This window comes from Mustelus asterias, chromosome 3 (genome assembly GCF_964213995.1).
Source record: "Mustelus asterias chromosome 3, sMusAst1.hap1.1, whole genome shotgun sequence".
NCBI lineage: Eukaryota > Metazoa > Chordata > Chondrichthyes > Carcharhiniformes > Triakidae > Mustelus > Mustelus asterias.
In genome coordinates, this window is record NC_135803.1 from 137,538,857 (window position 1) to 137,556,003 (window position 17,147).

Sequence of the window (17,147 nt, forward strand, 5' to 3'; positions counted from 1 at the left end):
TCAGAGGGCAGTTGAGAGCCAACCACATTGCTGTGGCTCTGGAGTCACATGTAGGCCAGAGCAGGTAAGGACAGCAGATTTCCTTCCCTGAAGGACATAAGTGAACCAGATGGGTTTTTCTGACAATTGACAATGGTTTCATGGTCATCAGTGGATTCTTAATTCCAGATGTTTTTTATTGAATTCTAATTCCACCATCTGCCGTGGTGGGATTGGAACCCGTGTCCCCAGAACATTAGTTGAGTTTCTGGATTGATAGTCTGGCGATGATACCACGAGGCCATCACCTTTCCTACAGGTGTATATGTAAACATATATATATGTTTTCAATAAAAGCACACCATGATTTTGTCATGAACTCCACTGATTTTCAATTCAAGGGAATTCCAAATCCCAGATAGGAAACTTAAAATGTTGGTCCTTAATTATTTATATTTGTGATTTGGAAATAAGTGAGAAAAGGGGTGGAACCCAGTGGAAAGGGATCAGTCTTGTTGTAAATTATCCAAATAACAAAGCATTTATTCTACTATAAGACATACAATGGGCTACCAATTCTGAATATGCCGTTTGACAATTTAAAAAAATCTTTTCACCTTCTTGCTGCAACAGGCACCGCTGGAATGTGGCGATGAGGAGATTTTCACAGTAACTTAATTGCAGTGTTAATGTTAGCCTACTTGTGACACTAATAAATAAAGTTAAAACTTAAAACTCTATCAATTTCTTTGAAGTAAACACATCAGTTTCCTTATCTTTTTCCCTTTGATCTTCATCCATCTCACTAAAGTCAGCTAATTGTATCTCGCTGCCCTCATCCTGTGTCCTAGACTTCCCCTCTTCCTCCTGCTTCACCTTATGTGCCTGTGATCTCATTACCATACGATCAAGAAATAGTCCAGGATGGTCTAGTTGGAACCAAAAGAGAAAATGCTGGAAAATCTCAGCAGGCCTGGCAGCATCTGTAAGGAGAGAAAAGAGCTGATGTTTCGAGTCCAGGTGACCTTTTGTCAAACTATGGTCTAGTTGCAAACCTTCTGTAGCTTGACTTTCTACAGTCTGTTAAACTACATTAGGAATCACTATCATCTATGACCCAGCTATATCATTACCAAAGATAAATTGAACACCTGCAATAGGCAATGTTTGTATAACACCTACAACCACTTCTCCTGTCTTACTCCTCAAATTTAATTTAGCCAGAGGAATTATTTTTAATCTCCCCATAAATACTATCTAATAGAACTCCTTCCTTCAAATTCCCTTTGGACAGCAAATATCTTTATCCCACAACTTTAGAGATTGACTTGCTCCAGTATCTCTTAAAATTTTGATATCTTTACCCACTCCAGTCCGTAAATATGGAAATATTTTCCTTCACTTACAAAGTCCTTCATAACATCAAGCACCTGCTGCTCACTCTGGCCCTGAACAAGCTGTGCACATGTTTTTACACCTCCATCTAGTCATAATATCTGTTCCTCTCTGTGTATAACTCTTACTAGATTTCCTTGTTCCACAGTCTCTAACTCAATATTCCCTTTCTTAAGCCCCACAATTCCAACTGGTTTGCGCACTAATTCCCGGCACACTGACTTTGTATGGCCCACTTTATTACAATGAGAGCATCTAACCTTCATCAAATCCCTCGTACCGTCAGCACTTCTTTGTTATTCTGAGTGGAATCTCTTTGTAACTTTTGACTATTCCTTCTCTTACCTGGACTTCCCTTTTTCTCACTTTCCTATTATCTATGCCTTTCAGACCTAAAAGGGTGTTGAAAAAAGGCTTTGATCTATGAACTAATTCATAATCATCATAGGTGGCACGGTGGCACAGTAGTTAGCACTGCTGCCTCACAGTGCCAGGGACCTGGGTTCAATTCCTGGCTTGGATCACAGTCTGTGTGGAGTTTGCACATTCTCCCCGTGTCTGCGTGGGTTTCCTCCCAGAGTCCAAAGATGTGCGGGTTAGGTGGATTGGCCATGCTAAAATTGCTCCTTAGTGTCAGGGGGTCCAGCTTGGGTAAAAGCATGGGGTTATGGGAATAGGGCCTGGGTGAGATTGCGGTCAGTGCAGAATCAATGGGCTGAATGGCCTCCATCTGCACTGTAGGATTCTATGACCTGCAAGGCTGCATAGCCTGCCTGACAGTTTTAACTCTTTGTTCCTCCACATGAGTCGTTATCATTGAAGGTAATGAGTTGTTGATTTCTGTCAAAGTAATTACTTCTCTGAGAGCCTCTTAAGTTCCTTCTATTTTTAATGCTCTTATACACCTGTCAAAATTACTCTATTTAACCCTTTCAAGTTTGATATGTCTGTCCAGACTGTATTCTTGCATTTCAAAACTTTTGTCGAGAAGCCTCTGGTACGAACTTAAAAGTACCTGCATAAGCTTTCTTCATATTCCCCAGACATTTCTTTTGACAATAATGCATACACTTCACCGGACCTACCAATAATTTACTCTGTAAAAGCAACACCAAAATCCCCTGTGGCCATTTTATAAGTTTAGCCATTTATTCAAATGAATTGAAAAAAGCCTCCATATCCTTCTCATCAAATTTTAGAAGAGCCTGCACGAATCTAAACATCTCCTCACTAGGTTCTTGTCTAGAAATATGTCCTTCCTCACTTTCTTCCAGTGTCTCTTTTTTAACAGGCAGCATTTTAAGCTGAAATTCTCTGTCTCCTTCTTATTTCCTTACTAACTTTTCCATTTCTAATTCCCGTCCCTGTCTTCTTTCTCTCTCTTTCTTTCCATTTCAAATGCGTTCTCTTTCTCCTTTGCCTTCAATTCAAGTTTTTCATTTCCATTTTTCTTTCTATTTCATAGAAATCATAGACCCCTACAGTGCAGAAAGAGGCCATTCGGCCCATAGAGTCTGCACCAACAACAATCCCACCCAGGCCCTACCCCCATACCCCTACAGTATCCCAGGACACTAAGGGACAATTTCTGGTGGAGAGCTCCGACGTGATTTAAGTGCACATAGGCACTAAGCTAGCCAGCGTTGGACTCCTCACAAGTACAATGTCCCAGGAAGATGGAAATCCCACCCCGGAGAGCTGATGGCCAATCAGGCTCTGGCAGCTATCCATTGCCAGAAGCACCACTGGGAAAGGTGACTGATGCTGGTAATGCTCAGAGGTCTACCCAGAGGATGGTCACTGGAATCCTGGACACAGGCGAGTAGGGCGGGAAAGGGGTTGCAGGCAGGGGGTCAGTGGGGAAGAGGCAGGGGGGTCAGAGGCAAGGACAGGGGATTGGCTTTCAGGCCCCCCCTCCCCACAATCTTTCGGAAGCTGGATCACTGGATCAGTTGATGGGTATTGACTGCCTGTCAACGAGGGAACACTTCTTAACAAACCACAGACAAACCCAACAGGGTGACCTTTGTGGGCCTTGGAAGAACCTCGCAGGTATCGTTAAATCCCTGGGCCACCATTAAATTCTGGTGGTCTCAGGTTTAAGTGATATCACGCAGCTCATTAATGGGCATAATTGACATCCTGCTGCCAGTGGGTGGGATTTGGGTGTCATGGTGACATAGTGGGTAGCACTGCTGCCTCACAGTGCCAGTGACCTGCGTTCGATTTCCAGCTTGGGTCACTGTCTGTGCGGAGTCTGTATGTTCTCTGCGTGGGTTTCCTTCAGGTGCTCCGGTTTCCTCCCACAGTCCGAAAGATGTGCTGGTTAGTTGCACTGGCCATGCTAAATTCTCCCTCAGTGTACCCGAACAGGTGCCAGAGTGTGGCGACTAGGGGATTTTCACAGTAACTTCATTGCAGTGTTAATATAAGCCTACTTCTGACACTAATAAGTAAACTTAAACTTCTGCAGGGGCCCTCCCCTTCCCCAACTTAACTGGGAATCGTTTCTTGATACCAGGAATCGGGTATGGGTACACTCATCTGATTCTCCAGCCACAGCACCCTCCACACTCCACACAAACCACCATCATGCCTGCTCTGTTGGACTCAATTAAATTCGGTCTATAGGCAGAGATCTGCTGAAACATTGGCCCAGATTCTTCAATCTGTGGCGTCCATCTTGGAAAACTGTGCCAAGAGATATATGGCGAGAACGTTACTTTCTCTGGCCTTCCAATGTTCATTAATGGGGGATTTCCCAGCATGGAGCTCCAGTAGTGTTGTCAAGCTGTTTAACACTTTGCATGTACCTACACCACATGGACTGCAGTGGTTCAGGAAACTGGCTCACCATCTCCTTCTCAAGGACAGTTTGGAATGAATAAAAATTGCTGGCCTTGTGAATGATGTTCACATCCCAACGCCCCAGTAAGAAAGGCAGCCAACTATGTTGGAAACTTCTCACAGATAGCCAGTCTGAATAGGAAAGGCACTTTATAAAATACTGAGACAAATATAAATTGAGACATTCACATGGGGTGAAAGTAGAAGCTGAAATATCATGAACAAACTTTATTTTTTAAATCATTATTTAAAAAGATTAGTCTTAAAAATTTAGTAATTGATTACAATTAGCAAACAATATTCCACCTTATTATCAGGTCTATATTGGTTGTTCAGCAGTCGTTAATATCAGATTGCCATTAAAAAAACATTTACAGTCCATTGAACAAGGCTCTATCATTCGGTTCAGCTGAGTTAGCTGGTTGGTTTGAGATGCAGAGTGATGCCAACAGTGTGGGTTCAATTCCCCTATCAGCTGAGTATTCATGAAGGCCCAGCCTTCTCAACCTTGCCCCTCGCCTGACGTGTGATGACCCTCAGGTTAAATCACCACCAGTCAGCCCTCGCCCTCAATGGGGAGCCGTGATGTGGAGATGCCGGCGTTGGACTGGGGTGGACACGGTAAGAAGTCTCACAACACCAGGTTAAAGTCCAACAGGTTTATTTGGAATCATGAGCTTTCGGAGGGCTGCTCCTTCACTCACCTGATGAAGGAGCAGCGCTCCAAAAGCACGTGATTCAAAATAAACCTGTTGGACTTTAACCTGGTGTTGTGAGACTTCTTACTGTCCTCAAAGGGGAGCCTATGGTCATTTGGGACTTTGATGACTTTACTTACTAACATAAGGACCTAAACGAGAATGTCTCGTCCCCAGTAATGTTGCACGGGGATCAATATTAGGACTTGTGTTCTTTATCCTTGATGATGCCTGGTTATGGGGCGTGATTACATGGGGGTTATATTACTGTATCAGTATTTCAAGGATCTCGACTAATTCTCCAGACAATGTCAAATGAATTTCTGGAACAACAACTTTTGCCCTCATTTTCCTCTGGTTTTCCGACGTTGGGGATAGGTGCCTCTTTTAACAGCTGTCACCTTGACAGCAATTTAGTGTGGAAGCGTGTAGTGTATAAATGTTTAAATGTGTGAATGCCCCAAATTCCAGTCCACGAAGACAGCCCACTGCACCACTTTCCGAAGCCCTTCCCTCACCCCCTTCCCCAGCCCAACATTGGATTTTCAGGCCATTAAGTGTTTAATAATCTCTCCGTGATCTTTGTGAAGAGTTTTTCACATCTTATACTTAAATAATACAGCATCCCTCCAAGCAACATAACTAATGGAGCAGGAGCAGCTTAGACCGAGGTCTGAACAATGGATGGAATCATAAGCAGCAACCACAAACACAAAAGGATTTTTTTTTTGTTGTTTATGGATTTGCAAATTTAGCAATGCTGACAAAGTGCTGGATGAGCCTGTGGAATATCCCAATCAGTCCCAGGAATTTGCTGTCATTTGGGAGGATGTGTTAAAGGTGGGATGGTAATGTTGTGTTCTGCAGTTATTAAAAGCCCCGTTGCTGAGAGGTGCTGGTTAATTATTGTTGGGTGGAAAATTACAAAATGACAAGCCAGTCATGCGTGGCACACGGTACCTTCAGATTTCTTTGCATGGTTGCAGTACAACTTCTAATGCACAGCAAGGCTTGTGTGAGATGCCTTTCGAGTTATCGCACAGCCCGTGTAGTCACACAGTTTAGGAGTAGCATTTCTGGCCTGTGAGGCACAGGCCTCCATTTTCGTATCTTGTTTCTGCAAGGTCCACAGGAAAGGGTAGTCAGCCTGTTTTGTGGCCCTGACACTTCCACCACAGCAGAATTATACCCTGTTTGGCAGGAAAAGACAGAATGATTAAACGCTGTGGCAAAGGGTGTGGGAGCCGATTAAATGAAATAATAGTCTCAGGAAGTCTGCCAAAATAAAGTTCGCCAGTATTCCACTATATTAAGTAAATGGGCAGACTATACAAGCCACAAAAGAGTTCCCTCTCACCCTGCTAAATCATGACTGAGGTTGCATGTTAAGTCCGCAAAGCTCTTTCCAGGCTTCACATGCAAAGCTACGCTGCAGTAGAGCACACTTTGTTATTGTCACTGCATATTGGAATGGTAGTCACGCCATCTTTTGCAGAAATGAGTTCACAAAGTGATCGTACAACCAGCACATTGCATGTTTATTTACTCGCGCCCAAACTGGGAAGAAAGATGCCACAATCTGGGTTTCACCTGTACAATTCTTCAGACATCCGACATGTCAACAGTTACTAGGTCGGATTTTAAGGGCGCGTTGCAGCCCTGGGCACTCAACATTGAATCACAGAATCATAGAACCGTACAGTGCAGAAGGAGACCATTCGGCCCATCGCGTCTGCACTGACCACAATTGCACCCAGGCCCTATTCCCGTAACCCTTCATATTTACACTAGCTAATCCCCCTGACACTAAGGGGCAATTTAGCATGGCCAATCCACCTAACCTGCACATCTTTGGACTGTGGGAGGAAACCGGAGCACCCGGAGGAAACCCACGCGGACACAGGGAGAATCTGCAAACTCCACACAGACAGTGACCCAAGGCTGGGATTGAACTCGGCTCCCTGGCGCTGTGAGGCAGCAGTGCTAACCACTGTGCCACCGTGCTGCCCAGTTGAGTTTGACAACTTTAAATGTGGACCTTTCTTCTCCATCTTAAACCCATTCACCCCCTCCTTTTTTAACATCCCATACATGTATTTCCTCTACGCCAATCCCCCTCCCCTCACGCAGAAGGGGCGGAATTTTCCTGTCCCACCCGCCATGGTAATCGGAGCGGGCAGGGGGGGGCGGACCCTGCAAAGGCCCATTGACCTCGGGCGTGGCGACCTTGGGGCGAGCGCGGCCGGAAAATCCCACCCTAGGGCTTTTGTTCTTAAAGTTACTACTTTTTGTTGCAGTTTCTACAGTGCTAAAACATTCTCCCTTCCTTTAGTTCTGACGAAGAGTCCACGGACTCGAAACCGCAGCTCTGCTTCTCCCCTGATAGATGCTGGCAAACCTGCTGAGATTTTCTGGTGTTTTCTAATCTTGTTTCAGATGCAGCATCCGCAATATTTTGCTTATTTTTCTGATTTGCACCCTGCCTGCCCAATGGGAGCAAGCTGCTGGTTAGAACGGCAATCACGTGCTTCTTGCTGCATTTGTAATGCGCTCCTTCACACCACCATTTTAAAAATGCAGATTTTTTTATGTTGGGGAAAGTGTCTGCCACAGGCAGATTGGAACCTCATTCACACGCAACAGATAGGGGGTCTGATAGTTACCCCAATAATATTTAAACTAAGCACGGTGGCACGATGGTTAACACTGCTGCCTCACAGCACCAGGGGCCCACATTCGATTCCGGCCTCGGGTCACTGTCTGTGTGGAGTTTGCACATTCTTCCTGTGTCTACGTGGGTTTCCTCCGGGTGCTCTGGTTTCCTCCTACAGTCCAAAGATGTGCTGGTTAGCTGGATTGGCCATGCTAAATTGTTCCTTAGTTTCAGGGGGACTAGCCAGGGTAAATGCATGGGGTTATGGGAATCGGGCCTGGGTGGGATTGTGGTCGGTGCAGACTCGGTGGGCCGAATGGCCTCCTTCAACACTGTAGGAATCTATGATTCTAGTGTTCGCACATTCTGCTAGCAGCGCAGGGCCCGGTGTTGAACACTACAGCAGTAAGCTGGAGTGGATCGGGGGAGGTGCAGGCGACTTGGTAACTTTATCTTTTCTTTTGAATACCTTCTTTGTGGGGGAGGAAGAGCACAGAAGAACCTTTCCTTTGGGTCCTATCAAGAAATCTTTTGGCCTGCCAACCCGGGTTAAATTCTTCACTCCACCTCCCTCCAACCAACCAACCAAGCATGATTCAATCAGGACCCCTGGAGGACCACTAGCTCCCTCCTCAACAGCTTTTCCCCTCACCCCCACCCCTATCACCTCCACCAACAACAACCTCCGATATTTTACGATACTGCCAGGGAATGTGACCTCAGCTCACCAATTGCGGACTCCCTCCCAATCCAAAATTCCACCATACCCTCTTCTAGCCAGGTTGCGATTCCCGTTGATTCAGAAAGGAGTTGCTTGTACAATATGGAAACGAGGTCAGTGAATTAAAGTCACCCAGGCCTTGTGAGTCAGCGGGGTCCCGCTCTGTTTGCCCGATTGACACTCCCATGTTAAAGTCAGTTTCCTGCATATTGCACGAGACAACTGCGCATTAAAAGGGAGCAAACTCAAACTGCAGAAGGTAGGCCTCGTTTCAAACCACTAAGTTAATTTTAGACGAGCCACCTTCAATATTCTGGGGATTGAGAATGTGAAGCGAGCTGAGAAAAACTGGAGGCTTCATTCCTTTCCTCTGACTCTTTATTCATCACTCCCCCTACATTTGAAACCCGTTGCAGTTGGTGACAACCAGAAGATTTTCGAAGATAATCACGGGGCCCCAGAAATTCCGGACGATTCTCCTAGTCTCCCATCGGAATTCACTGGGAGTTCCAGTGGAATCTCCTTGGTAATGGCATACGTTGCTTGTATACGATGTTGCTTCTTCAGGATTTTTAGCTAGTTTCCTGTTGAAATTATGGCAGGAATTTGGGAGAACTTGCTGGAGGGGGTCAAGGTCGTTCAGAATTCAATGACAGAAAATAACATTGCAGTGTCTGTTCATTATGCACTGTCAATTGACTGATATGGCTCTTGACCCCTGTTTAGAATGAGCCTGAGGCATAAAAACTCAGGGTTTAAGTATCACTGGTAATGCCATTCTTGAAATGGAGAGTTACCATAGATCACACTTGAACAGATGGCACAAATCAATCTTCTCCACAGGCAGTTTCCTCTGAGCAGTTTAATACAGACATTCCAATGTACACATTTCTGGATCTGTATGTACAGTTGAATGAGTAAAGGAGGTTGTAAGCAGTCCACATGGTGCAAGCAACCTGTGCCGCATTCCTCCTTTCATCCCCATCTTTGTCCTGTGAAAAAATGCACAAACTAAAGGAATGCCTTTTGGAATTCCCATCCTTTAAATTTGTTGCAACTAAAGTCTGGGACAAAAACCTTTCAAAAATAAACATATGCCTACTTCAACATTCAACTCTCATGCGTCCAAAGTTAAAGTAAGCTTTCACAGATGCTTTAAATATAGAGCAGCAGGGTGGCACTGTGGTTAGCACTGTGGCCTCACAGCGCCAGGGACCTGGGTTCTGATTCCCGGCTTGGGTCACTATCTGTATGGAGTCTGCACATTTTGATTTGATTTATTATTCTCACATGTATTAGTATACAGTGAAAATATTGTTTCTTGCGCGTTATACAGACAAAGCATACCGTTCATAGAGAAGGAAAGGAGAGAGTGCAGAATGTAGTGTTACAGTCGTAGCTAGGGTGTAGAGAAAGATCAACTTAATGCGAGGTAGGTCCATTCAAAATAAAAGCAAATTACTGCGGATGCTGGAACTGAAACCAAAAGAGAAAATGCTGGAAAATCTCAGCAGGTCTGGCAGCATCTGTAAGGAGAGAAAAGAGCTGACGTTTCGACTCCAGACGACCTTTGTCAAAGGTCCATTCAAAAGTCTGACAGCAGCAGGGAAGAAGCTGTTCTTGAGTCGGTTGGTACGTGACCTCAGATTTTTGTACCTTTTTCCCGACGGAAGAAGGTGGAAGAGAGAATGTCCGGGATGCGTGGGGTCCTTAATCCTGCTGGCTACTTTGCAGAGGCAGCGGGGGGTGTAGACAGAGTCAATGGGTGGGAGGCTGGTTTTCTCCCCGTGTCTGCGTGGGGGTGCTCTGGTTTCCTCCCACAGACCGAAAGACGGACTGGTTAGGTGTATTGACCATGGTAAATTGTCCTCCAGTGTACCCGAACAGGCACTGGAGTGTGGCAACTAGGTGATTTTCGCCATAACTTCATTGCTGTATTGATGTAAGCCTACTTGTGACACTGATAAATAAACTTTAAAAGTAAATCTTCACACACGCTTTAAATATGTTTTTAAAAATGGTCTCCTGTTAAACACTGACAGCCTGTCAGCCAGGATGTATCTGACCTGCTCATCTATTGATCAGGGCTCGCTGAGTGCACTTTATTGTTACTTTTTGGGATGAGCGCGTTGCTGGTAAGACCAGAGTTTGCTTCTCGTCTTTGATTGCCCTTGAGAAATTGGTGACGAGTTGCCTTTTTGCTCTGCTGCAGCCCACGCCACTCGAAAAACCGAGAGCTGCATTTTATTTTCATTTCCATTTCAATATCATGTTCCAGCATTTTAAATTGACGTTCTCACCATGTTTCGAATTAGAGCCAGCCAATAGATCACTTTTTTAAAAATTCATTCATGGGACATGGCTGGCTGACCAGCATTTATTGCCCATCCCTAGTTGCCCGAGGGCAGTTGAGTGTCAACCACATTGCTGTGGCTCTGGAATCACATATAGGACAGACCGGGTAAGGACGGTAGATTTCCTTCCCTAAAGGACATTACTGAACCAGATGGGTTTTTCCGACAATAGACAATGGTTTCATGGTCATCAGTCGATTCTTAATTCCAGATATTTCTTATGGAATTCAAATTCCACCATCTGCCATGGCGGGGTTCGAACCCGGGTCCCCAGAACATTAGCTGAGTTTCTGGATTAATAGCCCATGGTTGAAGGGATGAGCTCGATGGAGAATGATATCTCTTCTCTCAATACCCATTCCATTGCTGCATCAAAGAACTCTGAAAATTACGTGTTTGTTTGCAATAACTTCACAGATTTCGAGTTTGCCTTTTTGAATACCCTACGAAACACAGGTAAACTGTTCTTATTAGCTGATGGTACAAGGACGACAGGGAACACAGACCTATGGGCAGGAGATCCAGTGGAATTGAGGAGAAGAACCTTGGAAGATAGTGAGTGGTAATAACCTGGAACTCACACCTCAAGTGATCAAACTGCCTTTCAGTGTTGGAGGGGAACAGAAACGTTGGATTATTTCAGTAGGAAATTAGATAGACCCTTGCAGAGCTGTATGGATAGAGCTGGAAAATGGGACTAACTGGATTGCATTACAAGGAGCTGGCAGGGACTTGACAGATCAAACGACCTCCTTCTGTGCTGTAATCATTCTATTGTCTGGATTTCCATGGAGCAGGCGGGAAGGTCAAGTCAGGAAATTTCCAGGCTTGGCAGATGTGTCCCCTCTAAAATAGCCCTCAGCCTGCCATATTTTTGTCTGGGGAGGACAGGGCAGGAAGTTGTTGGGCCTGCCAACCCCAGAGGCAGACCTGAGGTGGTAGTGGATGTGGGCAAATGGTCAGGCTGGGGATACCCAGCTCCATTTACGAGGACATTGGCCCAGTTTTAATGAATTTCAGACCCTGACACCCTCATGTTTCACCCGTCACCCACTCCAAATGTCTCATCCATGCCTGCATGGCCCCTTACACCCCTATCTCCATCCTCTTGCCGCCTCCGTACTCGCTCACACCATCATGTCCTGCATGCTCCCATCCCCACAACCCCACTCTCAATCCAGCCTTCATAGCCTGTCACCCAGTATCCACTACTGACAGACCTCAGGATATATTTGATGGACAATAAAAAAAAGTAACAATCTAATAGAACCATCATATTCAGAGTAACTTCATCCATTCAAAAAAATATAAATCTCCTCAAATGGTCAAACTGTATTAATAGACATTTATTCACTTGCAACATCAAAGCTAGATAATCCTTTAACAGCCTCTTGGAACAAGTGGCTCTTGACCTTTTGAAGCACAACCAAGCATTCATAACAGCCCAAATCCTAGCCCAATGTCAACAATGTAGTCCATTGAAACTAAAACAGCAAATGGTGTCTTTAAGCTATAGTTGCTATTTCATTTCCATTTCAAAGTGAATTAACTCATTCCATGGAATGTAGTAGGTGCGTAGATTTTTTAAAATGTTCAACAGCAACCTTTCTCAAAACTAAAGATCACTGGACATTTCAATCTCGTGACACGAGTATTTCACAGCACATTTTTCGACTGTTTTGAATGCATTATGGCACTTTTTCCAAAGGGTAAGGTACTGTAATACATGCCAACACTTAGACAATAGTGGTCAATCTAATGGTCAACTTACCTTTTCAGGATAGAGCCCGATCATCAATCACTGAAATAAAACACATCTAATGAGACAATGCAACATCTAACTTTGAAATCTTTTTTTCCTGCATCTTAAGGCCTGTCAATGAAAGAAATTCCAGTAGCAGGTGAACTTTTTTGGTTTCCCACTTGGGTCTAGGGTTGCCCCATTGTTCACAACTCCTCTGACTTGCTGTGGACCACAATGCTTACCAAAATGGGCCCAACTCCATCAAAATAGTGGAACCAGGATCTGATCTGAACCCTGCAATGGAGTAGATAAAGGCAGGATTACATGGTGTCGGCTCACTACCCACACTGAGGCCATTTAAATCCCACATGATAGGAATGGGGGCAGGATTCCTAGAATTGTACCCCATCTACCAATTTGAAATTCCCTCTGCTGCCATTCCAACATAGACAGAGGCATGAAAAATCTGGGCTTAGGTCTTGCACTGTGGAATGATTGTTTAAAGGGCTAGGGTGTTGCTGGAATGTATTGCCCATCTCTCATTGTCCTTGAAAAAGCGATGGTGAGCCACATTCTTGAAATGTGCTGCCACTGTGTCCTGGTGATGGAGGGAGTGAATGTGTATGGTGGGGCTTTTTTATTCATTCGTGCAATAAGGGTGTCACTGGCTGGCCAACATTTATTGCCCTTCCCCAGTTGCCCTTGATTGATATAACTGAGTGGCTTGCTAAGCTATTTCAGAGGAGCAGTTGCGACTCAACCACATGTGAGTCACATGTAGGCCAGACCAGGTAAGGATGGCAGATTTCCTTCTCTAAAGGACTTTAGTGAACCAGATGGGCTTTTCCAACAATCAACAATGGTTTCATGGTCATCAGTAGATTCTCAATTCCAGATTTTATTATTTTTATTGAATTCAAATTTCACCATCTACCATGGCAGGGTTTGAACCCGGGTCCCCAGAACATTAGCTGAGCTTATGGATAAATAGTCTAGCGATAATACCACTTGGCCATCGTGTCCCCCATTTTGGAGTGGTAATGGGGTGGTAACCAATGTCCTATGTGGTGGTGAGATTCTTAAGTGTTGATAGAGGTGGCACTCACTCAGGCAAATGGAAGCAGTTACTGTTTAAGATTGTTTCCTGGTTGCGACTCTTACTTATTCCATATTTGGAATGAACACATGGGGCTGGAAGCAGCAATCCCACCCCCATGCCAGTCATGTTTTTGGAGGGGGTGGTGGGGGGCCGGGGGTGGGGGGACAGGGATTGTGGGGGGTGGGGGTGGAAATGACATGTTGAATACAAGGATTGACTAGCCCACCAGCTTCCCATCAATCCTCAACCAGTGCCCATAATATGGTGGATGGGCTGGTGCTGAATTTGACAACCCCTTCTGCCATTGGTGGCACAGTGGTTAGCACTGCTGCCTCACAGCACCAGGGACCCGGGTTCGATTCCTGGCTTGGGTCACTGTCTGTGTGGAGTTCGCATGTTCTCCCCATGTCTGCAGGGGTTTCCTCCGGGTGCTCCGGTTTCCTCCCACAGTGTGTGGGTTAGGTAGATTAGCCATGCTAAATTGCCCCTTGTGTCAGGGGGTCTAGCTAGGGTAAATGCATGGTGTTATAGAGATAGGGCTAATGGGATTGTGGTTGGTGCAGACTCAGTGGGCCGAATGGCCTCAAAGAACAAAGAAAATTACAGCACAGGAACAGGCCCTTCGGCCCTCCAAGCCTGCACCGACCATGCTGCCTGACTTAACTAAAACCCCCTACGCTTCCGGGGACCATATCCCTCTATTCCCATCTCATTCATGTACTTGTCAAGACGTCCCTTAAAAGTCACTACCGTATCTGCTTCCACTACCTCCCCTGGCAACGAGTTCCAGGCACCCACCACTCACTGTGTAAAAAATCTGCCTCGTACATCTCTTTTAAAACTTGCCCCTCGCACCTTAAACCTATGCCCCCTAGTAATTGACTCTTCCACCCTGGGAAAAAGCTTCTGACTATCCACTCTGTCCATGGTTTTTATCCAGTGTGTGCAAGAAGGCTTCCTGACGCAGTATGTAGATAGACCAACAAGGGGCGAGGCCACATTGGATTTGGTACTGGGTAATGAACCAGGCCAGGTGTTAGATTTGGAGGTAGGTGAGCACTTTGGTGACAGTGACCACAATTTGATTACGTTTACTTTAGCAATGGAAAAGGATAGGTATATACCAAAGGGCAAGAGTTATAGCTGGGGGAAAGGAAATTATGATGCAATTAGGCGAGATTTAGCTGGCATAGGTTGGGGAAGGAAACTGCAGGGGATGGGCACAATTGTAATGTGGAACTTGTTCAAGGAACAGCTACTACGCGTCCTTGATAAATATGTACCTGTCAGGCAGGGAGGAAGCAGACGTGTGAGGGAACCGTGGTTTACTAAGGAGGTTGAATCTCTTGTGAAGAGGAAGAAGGAGACTTATGTTAAGATGAGACGTGAAGGCTCAGTTAGGGCGCTTGAGAGTTACAAGTTAGCCAGGAAGGACCTAAAGAAAGAGTTAAGAAGAGCCAGGAGGGGACATGAGAAGTCTTTGGCAGGTAGGATCAAGGAAAACCCTAAAGCTTTCTATAGGTATGTCAGGAGTAAAAGAATGACTAGGGTAAGATTAGGGCCAGTCAAGGACAGGAGTGGGAAGTTGTGCGTGGAGTCTGAAGAGATAGGAGAGGCACTAAATGAATATTTTTTGTCGGTATTCACACTGGAGAGGGACAGTGTTGTTGAGGGGAGTACTGAGATGCAGGCTGTTGGACTGGATGGTTTTGATGTTCATAAGGAGGAGGTGTTAGCAATTCTGGAAAGGGTAAAAATAGATAAGTCCCCTGGGCCGGATGGGATTTATCCTAGGATTCTCTGGGAGGCTAGAGAGGAGATTGCAGAGCCTTTGGCTTTGATCTTTGTGTTGTCATTGTCTACAGGAACAGTGCCAGAAGACTGGAGGATAGCAAATGTTGTCCCCTTGTTTAAGAAGGGGAGTAGAGACAACCCTGGTAATTATAGACCGGTGAGCCTTACTTCTGTTGTGGGCAAAGTATTGGAAAGGATTATAAGAGATACGATTTATAATCACCTAGAAAGGAATAATTTGATTAGGGATAGTCAGCACGGTTTTGTGAAGGGTAGGTCGTGCCTCACAAACCTTATTGAGTTCTTTGAGAAGGTGACCAAAGAGGTGGATGAGGGTAAAGCGGTTGATGTGGTGTATATGGATTTCAGCAAAGCGTTTGATAAGGTTCCCCATGGTAAGCGTTTGCAGAAAATACGGACACATGGGATTGAGGGTGATTTAGTGGTTTGGATCAGGAATTGGCTAGCTGTAAGAAAACAAAGGGTGGTGGTTGATGGGAAATATTCATCCTGGAGTTCAGTTACTAGTGGTGTACTGCAAGGATCTGTTTTGGGGCCACTGCTGTTTGTCATTTTTATTAATGACTTGGATGAGGGCGTGGAAGGATGGATTAGTAAATTTGCGGATGACACTAAAGTCGGTGGAGTTGTAGACAGTGCGGAGGGAAGTGGCAGGTTACAGAGGGACATAGATAAGCTGCAGAACTGGGTTGAGAGGTGGCAAATGGAGTTTAATGCAGAAAAGTGTGAGGTGATTCATTTTGGAAGGAGTAACAGGAATACAGAGTACTGGGCTAATGGTAAGATACTTGATAGTGTGGATGAACAGAGGGATCTGGGTGTCCATGTGCATAGATCCCTGAAAGTTGGCACCCAGGTTGATAGGGTTGTTAAGAAGGCGTGTTAGCTTTTATTGGTAGAGGGATTGAGTTTCGGAGCCAGGAGGTCATGCTGCAACTGTACAAAACTCTGGTGCGGCAGCATTTGGAGTATTGCGTACAGTTCTGGTCGCCGTATTATAGGAAAGATGTGGAAGTGTTGGAAAGGGTGCAGAGGAGATTTACCAGGATGTTGCCTGGTATGGTGGGAAAATCGTACGAGGAAAGGCTGAGGGGCTTGAGGTTGTTTTCGTTAGAGAGAAGAAGGTTAAGAGGTGACTTAATAGAGGCATACAAGATGATCAGAGGATTAGATAGGGTAGATAGTGAGAGCCTTTTTCCTCGGATGGTGTTGGCTAGCACGAGGGGACATAGCTTTAAATTGAGGGGTGAGAGATATAGGACAGATGTTAGAGGTAGGTTCTTTACTCAGAGAGTAGTAAGGGCGTGGAATGCCCTGCCTGCAGCAGTGGTGGACTCGTCAACGTTGAGAGCATTCAAGTGGTTATTGGATAAACATATGGATGATATTGGAATAGTGTAGATTAGAGAGGCTTTAGATTGGTACCACTGGTCGGCGCAACATCGAGGGCCGAAGGGCCTGTACTGCGCTGTAATGTTCTATGTTCTATGTTCTATGCCTCTCATAATCTTGTAGACTTCTATCAGGTCTCCCCTCAACCTCCGTCGCTCCAGTGAGAACAAACCAAGTTTCTCCAACCTCTCCTCATAGCTAATGCCCTCCATACCAGGCAACATCCTGGTAAATCTTTTCTGTACCCTCTCCAAAACCTCCACATCCTTCTGGTAGTGTGGCAACCAGAATTGAACACTATATTCCAAGTGCGGCCTCACTAAGGTTCTATAAAGCGTCAACATAACTTGCCAATTTTTAAACTCAATACTCCTGCCAATGAAGGCAAGCATGCCGTATGCCTTCTTGACTACCTTCTCCACCTGCATTGCCACTTTCAGTGACCTGTGT